The sequence below is a fragment of the Apodemus sylvaticus genome, chromosome 2 (genome assembly GCF_947179515.1).
Source record: "Apodemus sylvaticus chromosome 2, mApoSyl1.1, whole genome shotgun sequence".
NCBI classification, from domain to species: domain Eukaryota; kingdom Metazoa; phylum Chordata; class Mammalia; order Rodentia; family Muridae; genus Apodemus; species Apodemus sylvaticus.
The window spans coordinates 26383306-26398473 of record NC_067473.1 but is presented as its reverse complement, the minus strand read 5'-3'; positions in this window follow the sequence as shown (position 1 = coordinate 26398473).

Below are 15168 nucleotides of genomic sequence, written 5' to 3'. Positions count from 1 at the left end.
CTCTTAGTCAAGTTACTTTTTCTGTGTCAATTATTGCATATTACAGCAACAATCTGAAATAGGGGGCAGACATGGAACAAAATGGCTGTAGCTATACTGGTGGGTACAGGCCTCAGCATTAGAAAACCCAGATCTCTCTCAGTGACTAGTGCTCTCCTAAGAGTCCTACGAGCCCCACTTGTAAACCTACACATTAGAAAGTGGAAGCAGGAATATCTGAGCTGAAGGTTAACCTGGCAAGCCAGGTAGAGGACCACATGGAATATTTGGGAGCCTGTTTCAGGAAACAAAACTGAAAAACACCACACATCCAAGGTCTCGGCTATGAATCCTTGTCAATTATAAGTAACTTACCATTCTCTCCTTAGGAGTCTTTCATTCTGGGAGGATGGAGAAGTAGAGATAATCTTTCTTTTCTAAAGATTTTGTTCTCTCTTTCCCTGGGACCACATTAATAACAAATGAAAGTGGTTATTGACTTCTGAACTACTGAGTATTATCCAATGCTGCTAGCATGATACTGTGCTGATGACAATCTCTAGCTCCCCTGAGTGCTGATGCCCTGTTATGAAGTATCAAGTGCTGAGGCTAAAGCCCAGTGAACCTTTCAAGGGGCTAGACAGAGCCATCAGAGATACTCCACTTCCTTGTCCTGATATTAATTCAAGCAGACACAATGTGAACTTAGTGGACTATTTAAATATACATCTTTCTCCCACCTCACATTCCTTAGTTCAGTCCAGGGTAGAGTTCATGTACCTCTATCCAAGATTTATGTTAATACATTTCCCCAGAGCCCACGTCTTTTAGAGAATTGAGTGTAGTTCAGTAATTGCTGCCCTCAGTAAGATGTGAAGAGCATCAATAACAAGTGAGCACACTGCATTTGCTTACACATGTACAGTCATGGAAAATGGGGCATAAGTGATGAGGGGGTCACCAGCACTGTGTCCTGGAATTTGTGTGCTCAGACCTGATTCACAGGAAATGTGGAAGGACACTTGGGGACCCCCTACAGGAACAGGGTGAGGTGGAATGGGGACTGCGAAGGCTGAGCAACACTGCTCAGGCCCCTCCTTTCAGGTAACAAACACAGTCTCTGTTCTTTCAAGGAGCTCAGGTTGAAGCCACAGAACTTATCTAAACATGGGAAGGTCATACAGATATCTTTCCTAATGGTACAATTCTTCTTGATAAGCCTTTACCCCTTGCAAATCTACAGCAAACTTGTCACATCACATCCATCTATTTCATAATGTTGCTGTAATATGCCTACCAGTCAGGGATGTAAAACAAAAGAAAACAAAATCTTGATTCAGAGCAGGGTCATACTGACCACGTACTATGTAATGTTCTGCATGTTGTGAGGTTAATCTTATTAATTTCCATATCTATGTACATCCTATAGATCCATCAAATTTAAGGTCAGTATTACTATTATGTCTAAAATAGCTTGAGTAGGGTCCACATAGGGCAGCATTTCCAGCCCTTGTGCATGAGCTCTTGTGGTTTTAACAAAGAGCTGGCCCTGAGAAATAGGTAGTGCATATTATTGATCTGATTGGTCAGTCTTGAGGAATGCATTCAATAAACCATTTCTGTTTAACTGAATTCAGTGTTTGTTTGGTTTGTTGAGTGACCCCTAGACATGAACCTTTCCATTTAGGAGCACTTAGGACACTGAGCCAAGGTCAGGAATGGTGACATCTTACAATACATTGTGTGACAGTAGGATGGGTGATTTATCCATTGTGATAAGGATCAGGGGTGTATTTGGTGCTTTTTAGGTGCCTATTGGCCATGTGAAACACCTTCAAGAGCCCAGTTCTGATCTTCCTTGGGATCATTTTTTTCTCATGATGATGCACTCAGACGTGCCTGGGAACAACCAGAACAACTGACAGAGAGCTGGATTTCTATAATGAAGGTAACATTGCTAACTTATGTTGCAGGATATTTGTTCTGATTGTAAACTACAAGAGTGTGTTATTTACTGAAAACAAACAAACAAATGATTTTACAGTTTAGCCCAGCCTTAGCACAGACGTTGAACCCAAGAGCTTTCTGTTTATTTTACTTTCTTGTCCTGTGGCTCAGCCCTAGCACACACCTGTATTGCAAAGCAAAAGGTGGTCAACTCCAGGTCAAGAGCCAGAGCAGGTAACCCTTGAAAGGGAATGAATATAAGTAAACCAAAGGAAGGCCTTTAAGTTGTAAGATATTGAGGACAGTGTGGAGTGGGAGGGTCAGGTGAGGGCTTTCCCTGCCTCTCTGACCTGGCAGGTTTTCACCCCAGCATCTGGCTCCCGAGTTTTCATTGTTAAAATTAAATGGCTGTCATATGTGTATTTCTTAAATGTATTTATTAATTATTCCATTTGATTACATCTGAAATAATATACCACTTCCTGCTTGCCCCTCCAACAACCCCTCAAACAACATCTGCCCTTTCCCACTCCCCTTTGCCTGTATGAGGGCGCTTCCCCACTCACCCACCCTCTCCTGCCCTTCTGCTTCAGAGCATCAAAGCTCCACAGTACTAAGTGCCTCTCCTCCATTGCTGTCAAGCAAGGCCATCCTCTGCTACAATGTATCTGGAGCTATCCATCCCTCCCTGCATATTTCCAAGTTTGTGGTCTAGTCACTGGGGGCACTGGGTGGTCCTGGCAACAGATGTTGTTCTTCTAACAGTGTTTCAATTCCCCTCTGCTCCTCCAGGTTTTCTACTAGCTCTGCCACCAGGTTCCCTGAGCTCAGTCTAATGGTTGGCTCCAATGGTCAGTTGCTGGACAGACTTCTCTAAGAACCTTCAGGAGAGGATACTGTCAGCAAGCACCTCTTTACCACAGCAACAGTGTCTGGTTTGGTGTCTGCAGACATGATGGATCTCCAGGTAGGGCAGTGCCTGGATGGCCCTTCCTTCAGTCTCTGGACTATTTGTAGTCCCTGCTCTTCTGCTCAGGAACATTTCTGGATTGCACATTTTGAAATGAGTTGGTGACATCATCCCCTGAAGGAGGGTGGTCCCTGGGGATGGTGGGAGTGTGGGGAGGTGTTCCTATCCACTGGAGGTGGTCTCTACAGGTTCTATCTCTCCACTCTCTGTGCATTTCACCTAAAGTCATCCGTTTTGGGTCCTGGGAGCCTCATGTTTACCTGTTGTCTGTGTCCCTCAGGTGGCTATCCCCAGTTCCTCACACTCTCTGCTATATATTTTTGTTCTATTTCCAGACACTCTACCTACCTCCTATCCTCACCAGTACCTGAGACTGCCCCCTTATATCCTCCCCCTACTCTCTCCCTCCCAGGTCTCCTCTACCTCCACCTCCCATCGTCCTACTGTTATGTCCACAATGCAGGACTGAAGCAGCCATGCCCTGGTCTCCCTTCCTTCTAAGCTCCATAGTGTCTGTGGGTTGTATCATGGGCATTGTGAAGTTTAGAGCAAATATCCATTTATCAGTAAACACATAACATGTGTGTTACTTTGTGTCTGGGTTCCCTCACTCAGGATGATATTTTCTAGTTCTATTCATTTGCCTGCATATTGTATAAAGGCATTGTTTTTTTTTATTGCTTAGTAGTACTCCATTCTGTAATCATATTTTCTGTATTCATTCTTCTGTAGAGGGACATCTGAGTCCTTTCTAGCTTCTGGCTATTATAAATAAGTCTGCTACGAACATAGTAGAAAATGTGTCCTTGTTATGTGTTGAAATATTTTTTGGGTATATGCCCAGTAGTGGTATAGCTAGGTCTTCAGGTAAAACTATTTCTAATATTGTTAGGCACTGCCAGATTGATTTCTGAAGTTGTTTTACTTGCTTGCAGTCCCACCAAAAATGGAGGATTGTTCCTTTTTACCCACAGCCTCGCTATCATTTGCTGTAACCTGTGTGGCCAATTCTCAAAGTTGTTTTGAGTTGTATTTCCCTATTGATCAAGGATGTTGAACATTTCTTTAAGCACTTCTCAGGCATTCTCTTAGATTTCTGTTTAACTCAGTACTCCTCTTTTTTCATAGGGCTATTTGGTTCTCTGGAGTCTGACTTGTTCAGTTCTCTGTATATTTTAGATATGTGCCCTCTATCAGATATAGGGTTGGAAAAAAATTACTCAATCTGTAGGTTGCTCTTTTGTCTTATTGACAGTGTCCTTTGCCTTACAGAAGTTTTGCAATTTTGTTAGGTGCCATTTGTTTGTATTAGATTTTAAATCATAAGCCATTGGTATTCTGTCCAGGAAGGTTTCCCCTTTGCCTATGTGTTCGAGGCTCTTACCCACTTTCTCTTCTGTTAGATGCAGTGTATGTGGTTTAATGCTGAGATGCTTGGATCACTAGGACTTGGCCTTTGTACAGTGATAGGCAGGTAGATCAATGGAACAGAATTGAAGACCCAGTAATTAAGCCACACTCCTATTGTCACTTGATATTTGACAAAGAAACGAAAAACATCCAGTGGAAAAAAGATAGCCTTTTCAACAAATGGTGCTGGTTCAACTGCTGGCTAACATGCAGAAGAATGCAAACTCATCCATTTTTATCTCCTTGTACAAAAATCAAGTCCAAGTGGATCAAGGACCTCCACATGAAACCAGACACACTGAACTAATAGAAAAGCAACTGAGGAAGAGCCCTGAGCACATGGGCACAGGGGAAAAATTTCCTAAACAGAACACCAATAGTTTATGCTCTAAGATCAAGAATTGACAAATGGGACCTAATAAAATTTCAAAGTGTCTGTAAGGCAAAGGACATTGTCAAAAGGGCAAAATGACAACCAACAAATTGGGAAAAGATCTTTAGCAACACTATATCCAACAGAGGGCTTATATCCAAGTTATACAAAAAACTCAAGAAGGTAGACTCCAGAGAGACAAATATCCCCCTTAAAAATGGGGTACAGAGGTAAACAAAGGATTTTCACCTGAGGAATATTGAATGGTTGAGAAGCACCTAAAGAAATGTATAACTTCATTAGTCATTAGGGAAATGCACATCCAAACAGCCCTGAGAATTCACCTCACACCAGTCAAAATGTCTAAGATCAAAAACTCAGGAAACATTAGGTGCTGGCTAGGATACAACCACTCTGGAAATCATTTTGGCAGTTTCTCAGAAAAATGGGTATAATACTAGCAGAGGACCCATTTATAACACTCCTGGGCACATACTCAGAGGATTCTTCACCATGTAATAAGGTCACATGCTCCACTAAGTTCATAGAAACCCTATTTATAATAGCCAGAAGCTGGACAGAACCCAGATGTCCCTCAATGGAGGTATGGATACAGAAAATATGGTATATTTATACAATGGAATACTACTCAGCTATTAAAATCAATGAATGCATGAAATTTTGGAGCAAATGGGTGGAATTGGAAAACATCATCCTGAGTGAGGTAATCCAATCACAAAAGATCACATATGCTATGTACTCACCAATAAGTGGATATTTGCCCAGAAGCTTGAAATCCCTAAGACACAATTCACATTATCAAATGATGCTCAATAAGAAGAAAGAACAAAGTATGGATACTCTTGACCTTCATAGAAGGGGGAACAAAATTCCCACACAAGGAGATACAAAGACAAAGTGTGGAGCAGAGTCTGAGGGAAAGACCATCCAGTGACTACCCCATCTAGTGATCCATCCCATACACACACACAAAACCCAGACACTATTGTGGATGCCCACAAGTGCTTGGTGACTAGAACTGGATATAGTTGTCACCTGGAAGGCTCTGCTGGAGCATGACAAATACAGAGGGGGAAAATTTCAGCCTGCCATTGAACTGAGCACAGGGTCCACAATGGGAGAGGTAGAGACAAGATCCAAGTTGCTGAAGGGTTTTGCAGCGCTATAGGAGGAGCAATGATATGAGTCACCCAGTACTCCCAGAGCTCCCAAGGACAAAACCATCAACCAGAGAGTGCACATGGAGTTTCCCCTGGCTCCAGACACATAGGAAGCAGAAAATGGCCTTGTTGGACATCAAAGGGAGAAGAGGCCCTTGGGCCTCAAAAGACTAGATGCTTCGATGTGGGAGAATGCTGGGACAGGCAAGTGGTAGAGGGTCGATTGGGAAGAGGGGGGAGGGATGATGGGTTATGAGACTTGCACGGGGTGGAGAATGAGAAAAGGGGATAACATTTGAAATGTAAGTGGAAGAATATATCTAATAAACAAAGTAGAAATAGGAAAAGTGTAAAGACTAAAAGTATACTATGTCTTGGGTTGCTGTGATAACTGTTAAGATGGGCTGGTGGAAACTTCTTTATATATATATATATAATATTTTATTTTCAATATTCTTTGTTTACATTCAAAATGATTTTCCCTTTCCCAGTTCCCCCCTCCCCACGAGTTCCTTAAGCACTGTTCCCTCCACCCATTCTCCTATCAACCCCCTCCTAATTCTCTGTCCTGGTATTCCCCTACAATACATTTTCAGGACCAGGGACATCCCTTTCCTCCTTTTTGGGCGTCATTTGATGTCTGAATTTTGTCTTAGGTATTCAGAGTTTCTGAGCTATCTGCTTATCAGTGACTGTATTCCATGTGTGTTCTTTTGTGATTGGGTTACCTTACTTAGGATGATATTTTCCAGTTCCAACCATTTGCCTAAGACTTTCATGAATTCATTGTTTTTAATTGATGAGTAGTATTTCATTGTGTAAATATACCACATTTTCTTGTCATACAGATCTTTCACATGTTTGGTAAGAGTCACCCCAAGATACTTTATACTGTTTGTGGCTATTGTGAAGGGGGTCATTTCCCTAATTTCTTTCTCAGCCTGCTTATCCTTTGAGTATAGGAAGGCCACTGATTTGCTTGAGTTGATTTTATAACCTGCCACTTTGCTGAAGTTGTTTATCAGCTGTAGGAGCTCTCTAGTGGAGTTCTTTGGGTCACTTAGGTAGACGATCATGTCGTCGGCAAATAATGATAGTTTGACTTCTTCCTTTCCAATTTGTATCCCTTTGACCTCCTTATGTTGTCGAATTGCCCGAGCTAGTACCTCAAGTACAATATTGAAAAGATAAGGAGAAAGGAGGCAGCCTTATCTGGTCCCTGATTTCAGTGGGATTGCTTCAAGTTTCTCTCCATTTAGTTTGATGCTGGATACCGGTTTGCTGTATATTTCTTTTACTATGTTTAGGTATGGGCCTTGAATTCCTGTTCTCTCCAAGACTTTAAGCATGAAAGGTTGCTGAATTTTGTCAAATGCTTTTTCAGCATCCAATGAAATTACCATGTGGTTTTGTTCTTTGAGTTTGTTTATGTAGTGGATTGTATTGATGGATTTCCGTATATTGAACCAACCCTGCATTCCCGGGATAAAGCCTACTTGATCATGGTGGATGATCGTTTTGATGTGTTCTTGGATTCGGTTGGCAAGAATTTTATTGAGTATTTTTGCATCGATGTTCATAAGGGAAATTGGTCTGAAGTTCTCTTTCTTTGTTGGATCTTTTTGTGGCTTTGGTATCAGCGTAATTGTGGCTTCATAGAAGGAATTGGGTAGTGTTCCTTCTGTTTCTATTTTGTGGAATAGTTTGAAGAGTATTGGTGTTAACTCTTCTTTGAAGGTCTGGTAGAATTCTGCACTGAAGCCATCTGGTCCTGTGCTTTTTTTGCTTGGAAGACTTTCTATGACTCCTTCTATTTCTTTAGGCATTATGGGACTGTTTAGATGATCTAGTTGGTCCTGATTTAATTTTGGTATTTGGTATCTGTCAAGGAAATTGTCCATTTCCTCCAGATTCTCCAGTTGTGTTGAGTACAGGCTCTTGTAGTAGGATCTGATGATTTTTTGGATTTCCTCAGTTTCCGTTGTTATATCTCCCTTTTCATTTATAAGTTTGTTAATTTGGATACTTTCTCTGTGCCCTTTTGTCAGTCTGGCTAAGGGCTCTGAAGAAGGAAATGGAAGAAGACCTAAAAAAAATGGGAAAACCTCCCATGCTCATGGACCGGTAGAATCAATATAGTTAAAATGGCCATTTTGCCTAAAGCAATATACAGATTCAATGCAATACCCATCAAAATCCCAACTCAATTCTCCACAGAGTTAGAAAGAGCAATTATCAAATTCATCTGGAACAACAAAAAACCCAGGATAGCTAAAACTATTCTCAGCAACAAAAGAAATTCTGGGGGAATCAGTATCCCTGACCTCAAGCAATACTACAGAGCAATAGTGTTAAAAACTGCATGGTATTGGTACAGTGACAGGCAGGAGGATCAATGGAACAGGACTGAAGATCCAGAAATGAACCCACACACGTATGGCCACTTGATCCTCGACAAAGAGGCTGAAAACATCCAATGGAAAAAAAGATAGCCTTTTCAACAAATGGTGCTGGTTCAACTGGAGGTCAGCATGCAGAAGAATGTGAATAGATCCATCCTTGTCTCCTTGTACTAAGCTCAAATCCAAATGGATCAAGGACCTCCACATAAAGCCAGACACTCTGAAGCTAATAGAAAAGAAACTGGGGAAGACCCTTGAGGACATCGGTACAGGGAGAAAGTTTCTGAACAGAACACCAATAGCGTATGCTCTAAGAGCAAGAATTGACAAATGGGACCTCATAAAATTACAAAGTTTCTGTAACGCAAAGGACACCATCAAGAGGACAAATCGGCAACCAACAAATTGGGAAAAGATCTTCACCAATCCTACATCAGATAGAGGGCTAATATCCAATATATATAAAGAACTCAAGAAGTTAGACTCCAGAAAACCGAACAACCCTATTAAAAAATGGGGTACAGAGTTAAACAAAGAATTCTCACCTGAAGAACTTCGGATGGCGGAGAAGCATCTTAAAAAATGCTCAACTTCATTAGTCATTAGGGAAATGGAAATCAAAACAACCCTAAGATTTCATCTTACACCAGTCAGAATGGCTAAGATTAAAAATTCAGGAGACAGCAGGTGTTGGAGAGGGTGTGGAGAAAGAGGAACACTCCTCCACTGCTGGTGGGGTTGCAAATTGGTACAACCACTCTGGAAATCAGTCTGGCGGTTCCTCCGAAAAATGGGCACCTCACTTCCAGAAGATCCTGCTATACCACTCCTGGGCATATACCCAGAAGACTCCCCACCATGTAATAAGGATACATGCTCTACTATGTTCATAGCAGCCCTATTTATAATTGCCAGATGCTGGAAAGAACCCAGGTATCCCTCAACAGAAGAGTGGATGCAAAAAATGTGGTATATCTACACAATGGAGTACTATTCAGCCATTAGAAACAATGAATTCATGAAATTCTTAGGCAAATGGATGGAGCTAGAGAACATCATACTAAGTGAGGTAACCCAGACTCAAAAGGTGAATCATGGTATGCACTCACTAATAAGTGGATATTAACCTAGAAAACTGGAATACCCAAAACATAATCCACACATCAAATGAGGTTCAAGAAGAAAGGAGGAGTGGCCCCTGGGTCTGGAAAGACTCAGTGAAACAGTATTCGGCAAAACCAGAATGGGGAAGTGGAAAGGGGTGGGTGGGAGGACAGGGGAAGAGAAGGCGGCTTACGGGACTTTCGGGGAGTGGGGGGGCTAGAAAAGGTAAATCATTTGAAATGTAAATAAATTATATCGAATAAAAAATTAAAAAAAATATACCACATTTTCTGTATCCATTCCTCCACTGAGGGACATCTGGGTTCTTTCCAGCTTCTGGCTATTATAAATAGGGGTGCTATGAACATAGTGGAGCATGTGTCCTTATTGCATGCCAGGGAATCCTCTGGGTATATGCCCAGAAGTGGTATTGCAGGGTCCTCCAGAAGTGTTATGTTCAGTTTTCTGAGGAAATGCCAGGCTGATTTCCAGTGTGGTTGTACCAAGCTGCATTCCCACCAGCAGTGGAGGAGTGTTCCTCTTTCTCCACATCCTCACCAACGCCTACTGTCTCCTGAGTTTTTAATCTTAGCCATTCTGATGGGTATAAGGTGAAATCTCAAGGTTGTTTTGATTTTCATTTCCCTAATGACTAATGAGGTTGAACATTTTTATTCAGTTGCTTCTCAGCCATTGGAAGTTCTTTGGGTGAAAAGTCTTTGTTTAGCTCTGTAACCCATTTTTAGTAGGGTTATTTGGCTCTCTCGAGTTATAAAATCAACTCAAGCAAATCAGTAGCCTTCCTATATGCAAAGGATAAGCATGCTGAGGAAGAAATTAGTGAAATGACACCCTTCACAATAGCCACAAACAATATAAAGTATCTTGGTGTGACTAACCATGCAAGTGAAAGATCTGTATGAGAAGAGGGTCAGGTCTCTGAAGAAGAAAATGGAAGAAGACCTCTGAAAATGGAAAGATCTTCCATGGTCGTGGATTGGCAGGATTAAAATAGTAAAAATAGCCATCTTATCAAAAGCAAAGTACAGATTGGATGCAATCCCCATCAAATTCCCAACTCAATTCTTCATAGAGTTAGAAAGAGAAATTCTCAAGTTTATCTGGAATAAAAAAAAAAACAGGATAGCTAAAACTTTTCTCAACAGTAAAAGTCCTTCTGGGGGAATCAGTATCCTTGACCTCAAGCAGTACTACAGAGCAATAGTGTGAAAAACTGCATGGTACTGGTACAGTGACAGGCAGGTAGATCAATGGAATAGGATTGAAGACCCAGAAATGAATCCACATACCTATGATCACTTGATCTTTGACAAAGGACCTGAAACTATCCAGTGGAAAAAAGATAGCCTTTTCAACAAATGGTTCTGGCTCAACTGGAGGTCAGCATGCAGAAGAATGCAAATTTATCCATTCTTATCTCCTTGTACTAAGCTAAACTCCAAGTGGATCAAGGACCTCCACATAAATCCAGACACACTGAAACTGATAGAAAAGAAACTGGGGAAGACCCTTGAGGACATGGGCACAGGGGAAATGTTCTTGAATAGAACACCAATAGCTTATGCTCTAAGATCAAGAATCGACAAATGGGACCTCATAAAATTACAAAGTTTTTGTAAGGCAAAGGCACTGTCAAGTGGACAAAATGGCAACTAACAAATTGGGAAAGGATCTTCACCTATCCTACATCGGACAGATGGTGGAATCTTGAATGCAACAGCATTCCAAGTAGGCTAGAAGAAATTCAAATGTGGGTGTGGTCAACCCACAAAATGCCTTCATGTGAACCACTGTGGACTGGACAACCCTCTAAATATTAGTATCTCCAAGTTTCCAGATTTACATACCTGTTTAATGTAGCCGCCCTCGGCCACATGCGAACTGGGTATCTGGAAGAGAATTCTGGGGATAAGCTGGAAGGGGATGAAAGGGAAATGAGTCAAGAGGACAGTTAGCGATAGAGACTGACTTTACTGTTATTTAGCCAATATATATATAGTCTTTAGAAAACAACCCTGTGCCCCAAATGGCTGCGAATTCCTTGGTTCTTCTTCTCAGCGGGTTGCCTGCTTCCAGTCACGACTGCCCTGAGGCAGCCTTGGTTGTTAAGGTGAAAGCTGCTGTATTGTTCCCAGCTGAACAAGGGCCAGAGATAACACCTGGGGAAGTGTGGAGGCTGCAGGCCAGGAAGGTTGCAGCTTGAATAGGCTGGAGATGACACCTGGGGAAGGGCGGAGGCTGCAGGCCAGGAGGGTCACAGCTAAATGCTGTGGGGGGGGGTAGGGACAGTTTAAAGCTTTGAAATACACATTAAACAGATATTATCAGGTTAGAACAGGTCTGCCTGTCCTGATTTCTCATGCTGGTAATTTTCTTCAAATCTGTGGCCAATGTCTTTCTCCTGTCTTCTCCCTCTGTGCATTGGCCTGAAAGATTTTACTAGCCCCCATAGCTTCAATCACCTAAACAGGCCAGGTTTTTCTCCTATGTTTGAGACATGGTATTGTCTATCAGATGTAGAATTACCTCAAACATCTCAGGTCCAGCACTTCACTCTATCATTATTCTTAGTTCCTGTTCAGGTGTTGATCATTTGCAGATTAAATTCAGATACTCACAGAAATTAGAGGCCATTACAGGAAAGTCATCTGTGTTTAAGTAACACCTAAAGCATACTTGAAGGAAATGTATAGATGTGCAGAAAGGCCTCAATGGGTTGACCATTCTAAAACAGCAGGACTTAGTGCAAATGCTTAAAGATGGGTGGGAAGAAGGAGAACTGCATACAATCATGATGACTTGAACCTCAGTTCCCAGAATCCAAAAAGGCTTGAATGTGCTTGTGGGTATCTACAGCCCCAGTGCTCCTACAGAAAGGAAGCTGGCAGAGACAGGAGAGTCCCTGAAAACTTATGGATCAGCCAGCCTGGCACACAGAGCAGCAGGTGACAAGAGAGCCTGTCTCAAAGAAGGTAGAAGATGAGACAGAGGTTGTGTCCCATTGTTGTGTCTTCTTTCTACCACATATGTGTAATGGCACATGTGTGCCTACACTCACATTCACAAATAAAGAATAAAACAAGAAAACAAAAAATTAAGCTATAAGGAGATAATACCAGCTGTGTCCATATGACCATTTACAGAAATGAGGAATATAAATGTTATGAGTGATTTTGTCCCATTTTGTTAAGGAACTTCAAGTACTATTTTGAATAGGTAGGACCTTGCCTTGTCCCTGATTTTAATGGGATTGCTTTAAGCTTTTTCCCATTTAGTTTGATGTTGGCTATTGGTTTGCTGTATATTGCTTTTCTTATATTTAGGTATGAAGCGTGAATTCCTGATCTCTCCAATACTTGTAACATGAATGGGTGTTGTCTTTTGTTGAGTGCTTTTTCAGTATTTAATGAGATAATCATGTGGTTATTATCTTTGAGTTTGTTTATAGAGTGGATTACATTGATGGATTCTCATACATTGAACCATCCCTGCATTCCTGGATGAAGCCTACTTAATCAAGGTGAGTGATTGTTTTGATGTGGTCCTGGATTCAGTTTGTGAGAATTCTATTGAGTATTTTTGCATTGATATTCATAACTGAAATTGGTCTGAAGTTTTCTTTCTTTTTTGGCTCTGTTTATGGTTTTGGAATCAGTATAAATGTGTCTTCATAGACTGAATTCGGTGATGTTCTTTTGTTTCCTTTTGTTTCTGTTTTTTGAAAGCATTTGATAAGTATTGGTAGTAGATCATCTTTGAAGTTCTGATAGAATTCTGCACTAAAATCATCTGTCCCTGGATATTTTTGCTTGCAGGACTTTTAATGACTGCTTCTATTTCTTTGGGTGGGGCGTAAGGTGCTATATAGATGGTTTACCCTGATTTAATTTTAGTAAGTGGTATCTGTCGAGAAAAATTACCTATTTCATCCAGATTTTCCACTTTTGTTGAATGCATTCCTTTTTAGTAGAATCTGAATCTGAGTAGAATTTGTTTTGTATTTCCCCAGTTTCTGTTGTTATTTCTTCCATTTCATTTCTTATTTTGTTAATTTGAATAGTGTTTCTATGCCCTCTAGTTAGTCTGGCTAAGGATTTTTCTATTTTGTTGATTTTCTCAAAGAACCATCTCCTGGTTTTGTTGATTCTTGGTATAATTCTGTTTCTTTCTCCTTGATTGATTTGCATCCTGAATTTCATTATTTCCTGCCATCTACTCCTCTTGAGTGTGTTTGCTTCTTTTTGTTCTAGAGCTTTTAGATGATCAGTTAAGCTGCTAGAGTTAGATCTCTCTAATTTCTTTATGGAGGATCTCAGGGCTATGAATTTTCCTCTTTGCATTTCTTAAAGTCCATAAAGTTCCTATTTATCCTACTACTAAGTTATAAAAATTCATGTTGGAGTGGGCTTCAGGAACAGCTTAGCTGCTAAGACCGCAGGTTGGTTTAGTAGAGGACATGAGTTTAGTTCCGAGAACCAGTTTCATGGAATCTGGTGCCTCTTCTGATCTTTGTGTGCACTAGGTCCCATATGCAATGTACATATATACATACATACAGGTAAACACTCATACAGATAAAAAGTAAAAAAAGAAATGCAACTTGGTGCTGGCCATGGTGGCACAAGCCTATGATTCCAGCATTTGTGAGGCAGAGGCAATGGATCTCAGTGTTTCAGGCCAGCTAGGGCTACAGTGTATTGAGACCCTGTCTCCAAAACTAAACAAGTTGGGAACAAAAGGTAATGGGGTGGGGGACAAAAGATGTTCAATGATAATGAGTCTTTTGCTAATTCAAGTGTGATTTTGCCATTCACTCCTCTTGGATGTATTTGCTTCTTTTTGTTCTAGAGCTTTCAGGTGTACTGTCAAGCTTCTAGTGTATGCTCTCTTCAGTTTCTTTCTTTCTTTTTTTTTTATCTCAATTCTTTTTTTTTATTCGATATATTTTTTAATTACATTTCAAATGATTTCCCCTTTTCTAGCCCCCAACTCCCTGCAAGTCCCATAAGCCCCCTTCTCTCCCCCTGTCCTCCCACCCACCCCTTCCCACTTCCCCGTTCTGGTTTTGCCGAATACTGCTTCACTGAGTCTTTCCAGCACAAGGGACCACTCCTCCTTTCTTCTTGTACCTCATTTGATGTATGGATTATGTTTTGGGTATTCCAGTTTTCTAGGTTATTATCCACTTATTAGTGAGTGCATACCATGATTCACCTTTTGAGTCTGGGTTACCTCACTTAGTATGATGTTCTCTAGCTCCATCCATTTGCCTAAGAATTTCATGAATTCATTGTTTCTAATGGCTGAATAGTACTCCATTGTGTAGATATACCATATTTTTTCAATCCACTCTTCTGTTGAGGGATACCTGGGTTCTTTCCAGCATCTGGCAATTATAAATAGGGCTGCTATGAACATTGTAGAGCATGTATCCTTATTACATGGTGGGGAATCCTCTGGGTATATGCCCAGGAGTGGTATAGCAGGATCTTCTGGAAGTGAGGTGCCCATTTTTCGGAGGAACCGCCAGACTGATTTCCAGAGTGGTTCTACCAGTTTGCAACTCCACCAGCAGTGAAGGAGTGTTCCTCTTTCTCCACATCCTCTCCAACACCTGAGGTCAAAGGATACAAATTGGAAAGGAAGAAGTCAAACTATCATTATTTGCAGATGACATGATAGTCTACCTAAGTGACCCAAAAAACTCCACCAGAGAACTCCTACAGCTGATAAACAATTTCAGCAAAGTGGCAGGTTATAAAATCAACATAAGCAAATCAG